The sequence below is a fragment of the Rhinolophus hipposideros genome (assembly GCF_964194185.1).
Source record: "Rhinolophus hipposideros genome assembly, chromosome: 24".
Taxonomy (NCBI): Eukaryota; Metazoa; Chordata; class Mammalia; order Chiroptera; family Rhinolophidae; genus Rhinolophus; species Rhinolophus hipposideros.
Window position 1 is genome coordinate 25,353,193 of NC_138070.1, and position 15,149 is coordinate 25,368,341.

The following is a 15,149-nucleotide window of genomic DNA, read 5'->3' on the forward strand; positions in this document are numbered from 1 at the left end:
CTGGCATAGGAAAGGAAGGGGTGGCTTACCACTTCACTTCCAGGAGAAGCGGACAGTGGTCTGAGAGGTAGAGATTGGTGGCTGGGACAGTGCAGAGAGGCAGACAGGCAGGGGCTGCTCCACAAAGGCCACTTGTAATGGAGGGGCCTGACAGGTCCTGGAGGAGCATGCCTTGTTCTTTCCCGAGTTAAGCAAGAACACCCTTGGAATGGCCCACCCATCATAACTAACAGGAGATTATTTTTAGATATTTTCAGCACCAAGGACTCTTTTTATTGTTCTCACTCTCACCCCATAGATTGTTTTGAAGGATTTTTATTTATTAAGTCAATGAAATTCATTAAATTACAAATTAGCTTTGTTGCCTTGTGTTTTACTAATCAGACCTCCAAAACTGGTAATCTGAGCTTCTGCTTGAAGGAGATAACTGCCGTTACCACATTGAGATGATTTAATTCCAGCTAAAGCAAAGAAAGGTGATGCTTTAGTTAGTCTGAGCAAACTTCTCATTTGTTTTTCCCAGTGCATTTTATTGAATAAACCACAGTCCCTGCCCTAGAGAAGATGTAAGTCTTACAGGAGATGCAGAGAAGGAAATGGCCAGTTACAGTAGAGTATGAGGTCTTACAATTAAGTCCACGAACTCATCCTAGAAAAAGTGCTACATACCTCATTGCTGAATATCACCATGGTCACCTTTGAAGGACTCCCCTTGGGAAGCTATGCACTGATACCACCACCTAGTCCACCCTTCAAAGCAATTTTGGAACTTTTTCTGGAATGGCCATCAGAGCTGTCATTGTATTACCCTTGATGTCCTGAATGTCATGAAAATGTCTTCCTTTATCTTCAGGTAAAGAAAGAAGTCATTGGGGGCCAGATCAGGTGAGTAGGGAGGGTGTTCCAATACAGTTATTTGTCGACTGGCTAAAGACTCCCTCACAGACAGTGCTGTGTGAGCTGGTGCATTGTCGTGATGCAAGAGCCATGAATTGTTGGAGAAAAGTTCAGGTCGTGTAACTTTTTCATGCAGCCTTTTCAGCACTTCCAAATAGTCAACTTGGTTAACTGTTTGTCCAGTTGGTATAAATTCATAATGAATAATCCCTCTGATAGCAAAAAAGGTTAGCAACATCATTGCAATATGTTCACAAACTTAATTGCAGATCTTGTATGACAATGTTATGCTGTCCTAGGAGCCCAGGGTTGGGCGGCAGATTCAGGAGACACCAAATTCAGCCTTGCAAGGTACTACGGACTGAATGTTTGGGTCCCCCAAAATGCATATGTTGAAGCCCTAGTCCCAATGTAGTGGCATTTGGAGGTGGGCCTTTGGGAGGTAGTTACGTATAGCTGAGGGGGTGCTCAGGGTGGGGCCCTCATGATGGCATTGGTGTCCTAATAACAAGAGATACCAGAAAGCTCTCTTTCTCCATGAGCATGAACTGAGGAAAGGCTGTGCGAGGACATAGTGAGAAGGTGGCCGTCTACACAGCAGGTGGAAAATCCTCACCAGGAACCAAATTAGCCAGCACCTTGATCTTAGACTTTCAGCCTCCAGAACTGAGAGAAATAAATTTCTATTGACTAATACCACCCATCTGTGGTATTTGGTTATGGCAGCCAGAGCAGACTAACAAACGAGGGTATTCTACCTCTGTCCCCCCAGATCCTCTCTCTACCTGTATTGTTCTGCTTTGTCCTGTATTGTCCTGAGTTATACCCCAAGGCCTAACTCGAAGGACTATATCAATGGGGCCTCCTTCTGCCCTCTAGCTTCTAGTTGGGTTTCGCCAATGGGAGAGCCTGGACCAAGGAGGGTGAGGGCAGCTCCCTTCCCAATCGGCCACTGTGGGTGAGCTGTCAGATCCTCTAGTGAAGGTCATGGTGCCTGGTAGGCCACCCCTCCTAGCCCTATAGGTCCTGCAGGGGGTCCACTAATGGTCCACTTCCGGTGTCTCTTTAGGCCTAGGGTTGATGAGGTCTTGAAATGCTGTTACTAACCGTTTCACCCCTAGTTAGTGTCCCTTAATACTGCCAGTGGTTTTGTCAACAGTCATTCCTTACACACTCCTCCATTACCCGGTTCGAAGGAGCCATCTGTTCCTGCTGGGAACCTGACTTATATAAAAGGTTGCGGATAGCTTCCCAAACACCTAACTTTTAAGTTGATATCTGAAGGATGAGTAGGAGTTAGTCTTGTTGCAGAAAATACATGATGCCTATGCGATTTTTAAAATAAACACTAAAATATCTTCCCAACTTTCATTGCTACTTACAGGGACACTTGGGGACTTTGTGTGTCCAAGTTGGGAATCACTGGCCTAGAGCCTAATGAGGCTGCAGAGACCCAGAGGTTTTTCTGGGTGGGGACTCGGCTTTCTCCTCTCAGTCAGACCCTGAGGCGGGAAGAAAGAAAATTGGGGACTGCACCCACTGGAAGTGGTATCTTGTCACTTCCATTCGGGGGCTGTCCTGGGACCGGAGTGGAGTCTCTGCCACTTCCACTCCCTTCTCCAATTCAGCTCCTGTCGCTTCAGAGAGCAGGCCCTGGTGGGAGATGGGTGAAAATGACACTTTGGGGAGGAGCAGCCCCTCTCTCCCCTAACCCCTCACCTGGTCCATCAGACTGAGTGGACACCTTGGGGAGGAGAAGCCCCTCTGTCCCCTAACCCCTCTCCTGGTCCATCAGACTGAGTGGACAACTGCCTGAAAGATAGGGTTTCAGAGATAACAGGCCTGCCTCCTCCTGTATGGCAATTCTGGGCATTGGGACGCCTGCTGAGGGCCCACCGACCATCCCAGCCCCACTCTGGCCCCAAGATGGGGAAGGGCTGAGCCAGCTTGTAGGTCAGTCCTGTCCCTCCCCTCTCACCTACCTGCCCAATCTAGTCCCTGTCTCCTCCAATCAGATAATTGATGTTCATGCTTTTCAGAATCTGGCCTTCCCACCAGCTTGATTCAGTACTTGCCTATGTCCTGCCCTCTCCCCCAGCTTCTGGGACTTTCCATTTGAGATATCACACTGAACTCACCCTGTGTGTCTTTGTGGAGAATACACCCGCTGGTCTTGCCTCTGGGTTTTTCCCAGGTCTCATCACCTAACTTCCCATCAAACTGCGCCTCCTGATTTCTGCCCAGTCTGGAGGCCAGCCCATCTTCCCTGTCATTAGAGGTTTACAGCTTCTGATACCATCTGCACCCCTCAATGAGGAGTTTAATGCTACCTCCTACTATTATTTAGATAATAATGCTAGCTTCTTCTTCTTTTTTTTTTTTCTGTGCCAGGCACTTTGCAGTGAGCCAGCCTTCACGACCACTCCATCAGGCAGGTATGGTCATTACCAGTTACTGTTGAGGTAACTGAGACCTTAGGTAACTTTCTAGGCAGAGAAGTGTTGGCGGAAAGATTCAAACCCAGATTCTTCTGTCTGAAAGCCCTTGCTCTTACTGCCACTCCCCACTGCCTTGTCTTGTCTTCCCAGTAGAGTGTACATTCGTGGTGGATAGAAACCTTACAATGTAGTGCTCGTGGGTTCCACGCGCTGCCTGCCAACCCAGGGCACTAACTGGGTCCCCACCGAGCAGCTACCGCTGTGGTTTAATACTTAAATTAGATCATGTCTGTGCTATGCTCAGAACTTTCTGTTGCCTTCCCTATGTGATCTGCTAAACACACACACACACACACACACACACACACACACACACACACACACACACACACTCCTCTTACCTGGGGGAGGAGAGCAAGGCCAAGGCTCCGGCCGCCATGTGAGGCTGCCTCCCCACCGGCCTCTCACAGCCTTATTTGCTGCCGGAGCCAAATGAGCTGCATCATTTCCATAGCGGCTCATTTCCCAACTCAGCACTCTGGGGCGTGGGGCCTTCCCACACCCCCTGCTAATGCAGCTTTCAAGGCCTCCCTTCTCCCTTTCTCCCCAAGCCCGAAACACCAGGTGTCCTGTCCTCCAGCCGCATGTGCCACCCCAGTGTGCACCGGGAACCCTCCCCATCAGGCTCGTCTTGTGCTGGCCCCTCTGCCCCAAACATCCTCCCAGTTTTTGCCTATTCAAGTTCTCAAGGTCCTGTTCAAATTACACCTCAGCCCTGAGCTTTCCCACCTCCCCTCAGTCCCTTCCACTCTAGTAGCAATAGTCTCTCCCTCTCTGCTGGTGCCCCCCCCCAACCAATGCCACGGTGGCACTTTGTCAGCCAGTCTTTTACTTACACATATGTCAGGCTCCACCTTTACACTTGCGACCCCGCAAGGCAGAGAACAGCTCTGTGCCTGCTGTGTCTGTGGTGGCTGGAGCCTATTCATGCATGTGGAGCATAAAGAATTACACCGAGTTCTCGGAGGGAACACTGAGGTCAAGAAGAGAAGAGCTGACCCTGGTCTTGAGGCAAAGTTCACAGCAGGCCTATTAGGCTTCCAGGAACACACAGGATCCCTGGATAGCTGTAAGTTCAGAGAAACAACAAACAAATGTTGAGTGTAAGTGCGGTAGGCAGAAGTTTACAATGGCCCCACGACTTTTGTCTCTTGGTGTTACTCTTGGGGTGATGTGGTACTATGTGGAAAAGACGTTATTTAGATGAACCTAACATAATCACAATGAGCCCTTTAAAAGCAAAGAGTTTACTCCAGCTGGTGGCAGAAGGGAAGTCGGAGAGTCGAAACACGAGAAGGATTCCATATTGTGTGCTGGCTTGAAGATGGTGGGGGACACGCGACAGGCCTTCCACTGCTGAGAGCACACCCTGGCTGATAGCCAGCAAGGAAATAGCAGCTTCAGTCCTATGACCGCAAGGAACTGAATTCAGCCAACAACCTGACTGAGCTGGGGGCAGATTCATCCCAGAGCCTCTATAAAGGAAAATGGCCACACCAATACCGTGATTGTAGTCTGTAAACTAAGTTGAGGACCCAGAGGAGCAACTCTGCATCAGCCCGACTTCTGACCCACAGAACTATGAGCTAATGCACGGTGTTGCTTAAGCTGATAGTTTTCTGGCAATTTGTTATACAGCCACAGAGAAATAATACAATAAGCATGACCTAAGCATTGCATAGGACATAGACTAAAAATTACTCAGTGTTTATCTGCAAATAAAATTTAATGGGGCCTTCTGTCTTTTCATTTGCTAAATGCAGCCACTCAGGGAGGTCACAAGGATAGACCAGGTTGGAGCTGGGCCAAGTAGCCACTCAGGATTTACCAACTGGCACAGAGTTCCAGCCCTGGGAGTGGTCTGCACATCTTCTGCCATCAGAGCAAAAGAGAAGGTTTCTAGGCAGCCTGTCCAACACCCCCATACTGTTTATAACAACCCCTCCGGAGCAGGGGTTCTTAACCTAGAGTTGAGTGCCCTGAGGCATCCACACATAGAATTCTGGGGGTCTGCGAAGCTCAGTGAGGAAAACAAAAATTTCACTGCCCTCTAACTGAAAGTTAATATTTCCTTCAATTAAGAAATAGGCATTATCAGTACCTGTGACTTTGTAACCAGTAGAAAACACATAGCAATTTTTTGCCAATATCACAAAATGGTGTTTTGAAATTTTAAGAGTTATTAGATCTTGTTACGTAATGTGTTAATAAAGAAGCACATGTATTACTATATCACACGTTTTTAATGTTTTGACAGCTATTACATTTCCATGTAATTGATTTCCTTTGTAAATCTGATGTATTTTTTAAAAAGCATTATTCCAGGAAGGGGCCCATCAGCTTTACCAGACTGTGTCTGTGGTACAAAAAGGTTAGACTCCGCTAGAAGCAATGTGGCATAATGGAAAAAAATGTCAGGAATATCGGCTAACCTGGGTTCAAGTCCCAGCTCCACTGCTTCATTGCTGAGAGAGTGAAATCATGTATTTAACCTTTCTGAGCCTCAGTTGCCTCTCCTGTAAAACAGAGTTATGGTGAGAACTAAAGAAATGATATACGTGAACCACCTAGCACAGGCGGGTTCTCAATAAATGAATGCTAGTTGTTATCATTAACAATTATGACCAATAACTGTACTCACGGTTCCTCAGTGATTATAATATAGTATTATGCTGGTAGTGCCAAAAAAATATATACAAGTGGACACTTTGGTCAACGTTGCTCAAGAGGTAGTTCACCATAATCAGAAGTGTCTGGATGCTGATGAACTTTGAGCACCTCTTGTCATTGCAGAAGTCAAATGTGACTTGTATTCATCTTTCATTATTGGTATATATTGAGTATGACAATTTTAATAGTTTTTAAAATATGTATACCTCTTTTTGGCACCCTCTGTATATTATAATAACTATAATCATGTGTCATCAGTTCCTCCTTTCCCTTTTCCAGTGTCTTTGCATAGTTGCCCTTGGGCTCCAGCAGGGACAGTGGTTTCCTGTGGCCTCCGAGTGGCTTTGCCCCATGTAGCCACAGCCTCCACCCTGGGTCCCACAGGCTCTGTCCCTGACTCAGCCCTCATAACCCTACCACTATCCACCCACTGCTCCAGCAAATAGACAAAAATGCACATCCACCCCACGTGGCATCCTACAGTCTGCTAATGAGAAACAAGTAGCCTGCTGTGCTCAGTGCAAAGGGAGGAGAAGTCTTCCCCATTACAGCCCATCCCACACTCCCGAGGCAGCACAGTGTGACACACTCTGCCTAGACGTCTCCTTGCTCACCAAGGCCCTGTGCAGAGGGGACGCTGGGAGTGGTCCTCTGTCCCTGTACCCACCACAGCCCTTCCTGTTATGGGGCACTGGACCAGGCCTTGGGCGTGGGCAGGAGGGCAGCCAAAGCCTGAGTCACTGGGAGGGGACAGTTGGGTCTTGAGCTGTGGTCCCTGTGGAGAGGACTGGGGGGGAGGACGGGGGAGTGGGAAGTCCCTCCTTTCGATCTGAATCCCTTTCAGCACCGCTGTGGGGTGAGCTGGAACCCTGCATCGGCCTCAGACTGCCCTTCTTCTGCCTTCTACACTCTGTCTCCTGGGCCCACCCCTTCTCTAGGAGAACTTGGTTCCTCCTTCTTGGAGCCATTAGCCCAACAGGAAAACAGAGACCCATTGACCCACCTCAGGTAATAGAGTGGTGTGAAGACCAGTCTACCGCCTTAGATTTTGGGTTGGGCTGGAGATGCTGCTGGACCCTTAGCACTGGAAAGAGGGAATGTCCGAGAGGCAGGAATGGCCTAGTGTCTGTCTGCCCGGCCTAGCGCACTGGGTGCCCCACAACCAGAGCCGGATGCATGAGAAGGACAAAACCAGACCCCCGCCATTCTGCTGCCAGCCTCAGCTATTGTCTCATGTGCGCGTCACTCTCCCCACCCTTGGTTTCACACCACTGGCGTGTGCTGCCTACGTCATGGGTTTACCTCCACCACATGTTGGGCCCCGGACCCTTTGGGATTCTCTTCCCCGACTCAGGTGCCTCAGGTTGTCTGTTTGCCTGGATTTTAGCATCTCCCACAGCTTGGGAGAGGGCACTCCTCTTCCCTTGCCAGCCCATGGAGCCCTGCTCAGTCAGGCTTGCACAGGGCCCATGAGGAAGGGGCTTGGTTTCTGGCACTGGCAGGGACCCCAAATGACTACTCTCACTTACAGCTGCCCTCTTGGGTTCCCAGGGTAGATGCCAGTTGACCCTTCGTCTACTCTCTAGGTTCACAACCCTGACATCTCCTCTCAGCTCTCTGCAATGACCCCTCCCACTATAGTCCCAGAGGGGTTTTGGACCAATCCTGACAAAAACAAGAAGCATATTAGGGGAAGGGTATGGAATGAACCACCCTTTCCAGGGAAGGAAGAACACTCTCAAGCACCTACTATGTGATCTCAGACACTGTTCTGGGAACTTCCCAGAGAACATCTTTGTTGTTCCTTACAAGAAAATACAAGAATGGGTATTTTCTCCATTTTACAAGTGGGAACACTGAGGTTCAGAGAGTTCTTTAATTTGCCAAGACCGAGCAGTAGACTTCAAGCCATGTCTATCTGGTTTCATAATTCATGCTTGTTCTACCACGCTGTGCACTCTTAGGCTTGCCAACCCACTGTCTCCCCAAGCTTCTGCCTTCTTGGCCCTGCCTGAGTTTCCCATTTGGGAGACTTTCAATTCCCCGCTGGGATTGGAGCTCATCCTGAATCCCTTCCAATATGACTGGAGCCCGGACACACCAAATTCTTGGCAGTCCCCTCCCCTGGGACTCGTCTTTGGTTTCTGTGGCCCCCAAAGCCCAGAGCACCCCTGCACTAATGGGCTGACTGCAGAGCCAAGCGGCTGTCCTTTCTGACTGTTTTCCTGCTGCTCTGTCCCATCCACAGGATTGCACCTTCTTGGAATGACAGTGGCCCCAAAGAAGGCTGTCTCTCTGCACCCTTGTGGGGCTGACCATGGGGCAGCAGAATACTGCTCCCACCCTGTGGCTGCCTAGCCCCCTGCCTCTCCCTTCTCATTCCAGGTCCCATCACCCTGGAGGCCGAGTCCGCAGGAGTGGCATCAGTTTCTGACTCAGCCACCAGGTTCCCAGCCATCCCTCCTCTCTCCTCTAATAGTCCTATGGGGATGCCAGCCCTGCTTGGAGATCTGGGCCCATTACAAATTCCAGGGCTACTTTGCTCAAGAAGTGGGGATTGGGCATGAAAAGAAATGGCCAGGGACAAATGTGGCATTTGGGAAGGTGGTCAGGAAAGGCCTCTTGGACAGCGTATGGGTGCAGGAAACTTGATAGAGAGCAACTGTCTAGACTTGGCTTCCCTGGGCTCGGAGGGAAACAAGACCTGGGGGTGGAGAGGGGCCAGGAGACGCCCTCACCTCCTGGAGCTGCCTGTTTACATTTCGTCTGCTCACACTGCCTTTTCCAGACTGCTGGCCCAGCTCCCTCACATACTGTTGTTGTCAACACCCTCTCTGTTGCCTGGTGCCCCAATGCAGGGACACTGCTGCCCCTGATGGCTCTGCCACAGCCCTGGGAGAAAGGACTAGGAACAGCAAGGGCCCCGAAGAGACCAGAGCGCCTAGAGCTCTCATTACCCCTTCGTTGCCAGGCCTCTCCCTTCCTGGAGAACTCCTGTCTTTTTCTTTTCTTCTCTCACATGACGTTTAGCTCTCGATCCCCTCCTCCACCTGTGTCTTCTTCAAAAGTCTAGGGAGCAAAGGCTCTGAGAAGTGGAGACCGCACTCCATCACACAGGGAAAGTCACATTCCTCTAACTCGTGTCTCCCAGCACCCACGACCACCCTTCCCGTGGGGCTGTTGGCAGGTAGGCAGCATGGGTCATTCCAAACGAACGGCCAGAGCTTGGCTAAGCCCTTTTTCCACCAAAGGCCAACCTCCTGTGTTGCCCAGGCAATGTGCTTTCCTATCTGTTCTGGGACCTGCTTAGTCAAGGATTGTCAGGAGGGACTGAGCAAAGGATTGGGGTGGGAGGGGGACACTGTCTCCCAGTGTGTCAACCAGGGATGTAAGAGCAGTTATTTCCTGGAAGAAGAAAACAGAGAGGCCCAGGGACAGGCTGAGGATTGACAGAGACAAAGAGAAAAAGACAGAGAAACATGAGCTGGGGGGAGACAGACAGACAGAGAGACAGAAAAGCACCGAGAGGCCCAAATTGACACCACATGGCTGCTATGCTGGACCCCAGGGCCCAGCAAACAAAGTTTCGTGCTGAGTCAGTTGCCATGGTGATAAACATGCAGGAAATATCCAAGATAACTAGAATAGTGGCAATAACATGTGTTTTGGATAAAACCTCCTCCCCACCCTACCCCCTCTAATGTATGCATTGCATTACTTGGGATAAACTAGGCTTTTGCACAATCACCTTCCCCGAGAGGCCTGGGGTGGGGTTTCTAAGGTCATGGTGGGAAAGGAACAGCTACCCTAGGGAACTGCCTGGGCCGAGGCAGATTTCTGCTAAGGAAAAAAGGGTACATTTTGTGCCTCTCCCCTCACTTTTGCCTTCCTGAGTCTCGATTTGGGTTCCCATATCCTTCTGCTCAAAGGCCCATAAGAGTCTGAATTCCTGTTTGAGGTGACATAGAAAGTCTGAGGGTAGGGGGAAGGTACTGGGGATTCTTTATGAGCCCAAAAAGCATCCCAATGGAGTTCAGGTTCCACAGTGAAGCCAAAGCTAAACTGGGGGCACATTGCAGCGTGCGGAGCCACGTGCCCTGAGAATGCTGGTCCCTTCGCCTGGCGACCCCTGCCCTCTCTCCCAAAGCACAGGCAAGACTACCCAAGGGGAGAAGTGGAGAAGCACAGGAGGAACAGGGGTTCTTTGGGGTAGGTGACCCTGACAGAGAAGACGAGCTATGGCCTGGCAGAAACACAGGAAGTACTAGATGTGGGGAGTGGAAGGAGGTGTGCGGGCGCAGTCCCAGAAGAAAGAAGTGCCTCTCAGAAAGCCCCTTACCAGCGCCATCTGCTCCCGAGGGCCTGGGAGGGCTGAAACCACCACAAACGCCCAGCTGGAAGCCAGTCAGGTGAGTCCCTTCCTGCCCACCACCTACTGGAGGGCTCTGGTTCCCTGCATGTCTCTGAGTCTCTGGCAGAAAGGATTCCATGGAAAAAACCCAAGATTCCTAGTCAGGTCCACCGCCTACGGCTTGTACAGTCTTGGGCAGGCCCCACAACTCCCTGGGCCTCAGTTCTCGGCTCCACTGGGTGGAGCTAACAATAACTTATCTCTGTTAGTAGGAATAAATGTCACGGGACACGTGGGAGCACTTGGCACTTTGTAAGGCTCTGTGTCCAAGTTGTGGGTTGCTGTCGTGACTCAGGCAGAGAGCAGTGGACGGGCCAAGGGAGCAGGGAGAGGTTGCAGGCAAAGGTTCGTGTGAGGAGACTCTGGTTTCTGGAATGACATTATACCCAGATTTTCCGATCTAAACAATCAGCTTCAGTTGTGATTTCCCATCTTGGAGAGTTTCTGGGAAGTGATGCGTGATAGAAATGGGTTTGGAAACAGTCCACCTGGACACAGTGGTCCTTGCTTGGTTTGGAACAATGTGCCAGAACCAAGTTGTGGCCTGGGGGGGACCATGGGGACAGTTCTATCTGCTGACTGTGTCTCGTGGGATTGTCACGTCAGCCCTGCCTACTTCGAGAGCACTGAGCCAGACTTGGAAGCAGTCCTTAAATGACCCTCTAGGCCCAAATGAGGTGAGTGGCACCAGCTCCCTTGGGAATATAGAGCTCTCTTAAACTGAGACTGGATTTGCTTCCTCTTTGCTGTTGGGAAGAGTGAAGTCCATCCCACTCACACCCCAAGTTCAAAGCCTTTCTTTGGTACCATGCTGCAAGTGATGTGGATGGAGGCAAGGCAGAGACAGGTGGGGCAAAATGAGATAAATTGGCCCTTAGAGCCTAACTCATTCAGTAACAGCCAAACCTGAGGAGGGATTGGCTTAAGGAGGCCGGAATCCCATTTCGCAGATCCAGGACTGGGGCCAGACCTCTGGAGGATAAGAGGCCTGGCTGCACCCTGAAGGTGGCATACTAGTTGCGTTAGCAAGGAGAAAGGCAGACTAGGACTGGGTCTGGGCACCCCACCCAGCCTAGGTTCCCCAGGAGGCCAGAGAAGTTCTGCCGGGCACAATACTACCTCCCCAGCTGGCTGCCTTTTCTGTGTCTGGTTTCACTCTCTCCCCTGCTTTTTCCACACTGATTCTCTTTGGCCCTGGGGTGATGTTTCCAGCTCTTCATCTGTTTCTATGTGGCACCAGCAGAGCAAGCAGCCTCAGTGGCAGACGGCTGACTCTGTGTGTGTGTTTGTGGGTGTTGGGGGCAGAGGTGGGTGGTGGGGTGATGGCCTAAGGAGGAGGAGGAGTTAATAGCCCTGAGCCCAGCAGTCCTGGCTGCTTCTCCAAACCCCGTCAGGAACATCCGGGGGCTATTGGGAAGCCAGAGAAGGCTGGAGCCTGGAGGGAGCCAAGTGCCACGTACCTTCTTTCTTCATCATTCCTCAGGGTTTTTGAGAAGAACAGGGATAAGCTATAGATCGTGGAAGAGCCATAACCTGAACAAGAAGAACCCAGTCTCCCTTCCCTTTCCGATAGATCCTCACCCAAGCCCCTGGAGGTGTGGGCAGAATATTGGGGCACAAAGGCTGCCTGGCAGATTTGGGGTATGGCGTTCCATGGCTCCAAGGTAGGGCGAAGTACAGGCAGCCTCTTTTCTCTGCTTGCCAAGGAGCTTTCTCCCAGGGGATTAACAGGGCCTTCCTGCCACCCTTTCTGGCTGCTGCAGGAGCCAGAATACTACCCGTGGCTGCCAGCCAGCCTGTATCTGGGGAACCAGTGCTCCCTCAGAGACTTGCAGATGCACTGCTGGGGCCTGAGGGCAGGGGAGAAAGATAGAGGCCTCTGGGGGAGTCCCTGGGGCCACCAGCTGGGAAGCGCTGGCCCTGAATTTCGACCAGCTCCTGCTTCTTGGTGAAATGCCTTCCTGGCCTGTATCTGAGGGTGGACAGGGAGTCCGGAGGGTGTCTTGTGGGCTTGTCTCCTCTCTCTCACGCACTCTTTCTTCCTGTTTTCCCTGAAGACAGGGAATATATAACCTACATATCACCTGGAAAACAGAGGATGGGTCCTGGAGGCAGTAGGCTTCTTGTTTGCACAGATGAGCTTTCTATTGGAGGCCAAGACCGAGCTAAGGGTTGGGGATGCTGTTGGGCAGGGATGGGAGTGGGGCTGAAATGAAAGGAGCAGGGTCTGCGCCGACAGGTCCAACGGGATGGGAAGGGGCTGTTACATGTCTCCAAGTCTTCTTGAAAGAAACAACTGTACAGCTCTCAAGTCACCTCATTCGAGAGATGAAGAACCAGGTGAGGGCCAGTGAGGTTAAGTGACTTGCCAAAGGCCATGCAGTCACTGGTCCGTAGAGCCCAGATTCAGGTCCCATTGTTCTGTCATTAGACCACTGTCCCTCCTTTTTCTCTTCCACCTTCTCTCAGGGCCCTGCAGCCAGGGGACCCCAGCATGAAGGGAAGATGGCCAGCTGCTCTGGTGGAGAACAAACAATTCTACCCCACTTGGGAAAAAGGTCAGGAAGAGATAGCTGGTGAGGAAGGCAAATCAAAGCTTCTGTTCTGGAGGGGAACTCTCTAGAACCAGCAGTACCCATAGAATGGGACCATTCAGAGGGGCTCCCAAGACCAGTGCTAATTCTATGTGGCCTGCACTTGTCTCTCCCCTTGTCCCTCCCTGTACTCTGCTAAATAAACAAACACAGTACTCAGGCAGCTCTCTGCTGGCAAACACCCCCGACTTAGCAACCGCTCCTAGAATAAATAAACACTCACACACTGCACGCTTACACACACTCACTCACATACACTCACTGGTGCTCCCAGCCGTCCACAGAACCCCCACCAGGCCTCAGCCTCAAACATACAGGCTGCTGTCCACGTTGTGACTGACACTGCCACCTACTGCCAGGGTGCCAGGACAATGTGGGACTTCAGAAGTAGGAAGACCCAGACGCCAGGCTTGGGGCTTTCTCCTGCAGTCTACAAGCCTGCACAGGCAGGTCGGTCTCTCCTAAGTATCATGAGGTTAGCCCCGAGGGACCACTGGAACACTCGGGAAATAAAGGAGCTTCAGGACGGTCCAGTGACTAGTTCAGCAAACAGAAGCCCTGGATGAGAGAGGAGGTGACTTGCCAGATATCTCGAGAATGAGCTTTATAGAGGCAGAACCAGAACGCTTCACAAGAATTCCTCCCACTTCCCCACCAAAGGCCCTTCCCCTGCCAATCTTTGGATTATGTTCACTAGTTGTAGCCTTTTGTGGTCAGGAGAGTTGAAAGAGGAAAAGCACCATCCAGATGGCAGAATCTCAAGAAACGACAATCAGATATTCAAGTCCCCTGCGTAGTTTTGGAATGACGTTCTCCACAGGGCCTGGGCGACGTGGAGGAAGAGTCCTCTCACATGCTGCCACATGGCCTTGTCCTTCCCTTGGAGCTTTCCCGGAGCCTCCTGATCTTCTTGGGAAGGCTGGCTTCCTGTGACACCCAGCTCACAATTCAGTGCCAGGTATCTCCTCATCAGATGGGAATTCAGATGGGAAGTCAGATGGGAATTCAGTTACCTAGAGCCTGTGTTCCAATTAGGGAACAATGAAGGCTAAATCATCTTAGGCCAAAAGGACTGAGATTAACACCAGGAAATTGTGTTTAACACCTAAGAAAATCAAGACAACTCGGGGTGGGGGGTTTGTTTAATCTTGTGTTGAAACACAGAGCAGGTGGGAGACCCCTGGAGACATTCACACAGACTGAGACCAGGCCTGGCATCGGGCAGTGCCGCGGAGCAGAAGCAGGTAAGTGTCAGCATCAAGCATACCTCGTTTCTGGTTTGGGCTTTTCTGTTATTAGCTGTGGACACTGGGCAATTCACCTAACTTCTTGCATCTCTAAAATGGGGATAATGCCCATCTTTTGTGGTTGCTGTAAAGATGAATCAAATGCTAAATATTAAGTCTCTAGCACTGGTACTCTTGCTTTCAACAGTGATGGATAAATGTGGCATGATTTGAAGTCCGAGCTCTACTCCCCTTTGTTATATGAAAAAAGAAAAGCGATGTTGACCAAGCTGACACAAGATGATATGTGTGAAAAGGCACTGTAATAAAAATCACCTACAGAATTGGGGCATTATCATTGAAAATGTCTTCGTTGAGTCTGTTCCAGTCTGTCTGGCCTTACTCTATTCCCAAGTCTTACTCATCAAGGGCTGCATATTGTTAATGTAAACATTACATCATGTTCAAATGACCATTAACATAGAAATAATAGCTGCATATAAAATATCAGTCCTGCTAGTCAAGAGTGTGTTACTGGAACTTGCACTGTGATTTGGACGTATTGAGAAAACAGTGCCCAAGAAGTGCAAAAAGTGGGTCTGTGGCTCCAAAGTTCAGGTGTGAGCTCTCCAGCAGTAGATGTGGGGATGAGGACCACTAGATACAACTCACCTGTCCCCTCAGTCTCAGCATATTCCCGACTGGCACTCACAGGCCTTCCTAAGAGTTCCCTCGCTTCTCTGTCTTCTGCTGTCTCATCTCTGAGCTGTTCTCAGCGTACGCAGGCAATAAGGTCTCAATTCAGGGCAAGGAGACTCAGAAAAAGGCAAGGAGGGCATTCGGTTGGGGTCTG

The 15,149-nt window shown here is 50.5% G+C and overlaps 1 long non-coding RNA gene across 1 annotated transcript; it reads right to left on the reverse strand.

Annotated features, from left to right (window-relative positions):
- Positions 1–246: 246 nt before the first annotated feature.
- LOC308492475 lies at positions 247–10,647 on the reverse strand. The gene is made up of 3 exons (XR_013992512.1): positions 10,405–10,647; positions 4,232–4,462; positions 247–2,550 (listed from the first exon to the last, which is right to left on the reverse strand). It is a non-coding gene; the product is annotated as an uncharacterized lncRNA (long non-coding RNA).
- Between the last annotated feature and the right edge of the window lie 4,502 nt (positions 10,648–15,149).